Source organism: Humulus lupulus, chromosome X, assembly GCF_963169125.1.
Source record: "Humulus lupulus chromosome X, drHumLupu1.1, whole genome shotgun sequence".
NCBI lineage: Eukaryota > Viridiplantae > Streptophyta > Magnoliopsida > Rosales > Cannabaceae > Humulus > Humulus lupulus.
The window spans coordinates 41,286,709-41,287,247 of record NC_084802.1 but is presented as its reverse complement, the minus strand read 5'-3'; the positions used below and the strand labels follow the sequence as shown (position 1 = coordinate 41,287,247).

The 539-nt window shown below is 29.5% G+C and overlaps 1 non-coding gene across 1 annotated transcript; it reads right to left on the bottom strand.

Moving 5' to 3' along the window:
• Positions 1 to 226: 226 nt before the first annotated feature.
• LOC133807672 (small nucleolar RNA R71) lies at positions 227 to 333 on the bottom strand. The gene has a single exon (XR_009879573.1). It is a non-coding gene; the product is annotated as a small nucleolar RNA R71 (small nucleolar RNA).
• Positions 334 to 539: the final 206 nt, after the last annotated feature.

Below are 539 nucleotides of genomic sequence, written 5' to 3'. Positions count from 1 at the left end.
TATAGATAGGATCCTTACATGCATTTCAAAGATTTCTTATAAATTTGCTCAACATTTAAATTTCAAAAAAAAATCTGATGAATCGGTCAAACTAAGATTATTCCCTTTTTCGTTAAAAGACAAATCAAAAGTTTGGTTAAATTCCCTTCCCATAGGGTCTATAACTACATGGGATCAACTTTATAATAAATTATTGCTTAATTTTTTTCCTATGTCTAAAACTGATAGTCTAAGGAGAGAAATCTCCGAGTTTTTTCAAAAAGATAATGAAGAGTTTTATGAATGTTGGGAAAGATTTAAATATTTATTATTAAAATGTCCTCATCATGGTTTTAAAAAATGGAGACTTGTAAAATATTTTTATGATGGTTTGACTCCCTCTAATCGTCAAATGATTCAATCTATGCATACCGGAAATTTTTTAAAATTTCAAGGACAATAGGCTTGGGACGCCCTTGAAGATTTATCTGTCAATTCACAACAATGGAATTACTTTGATCCTAGGTCTAGGTCAACTAATTCACCAAAAATAGGAGGAA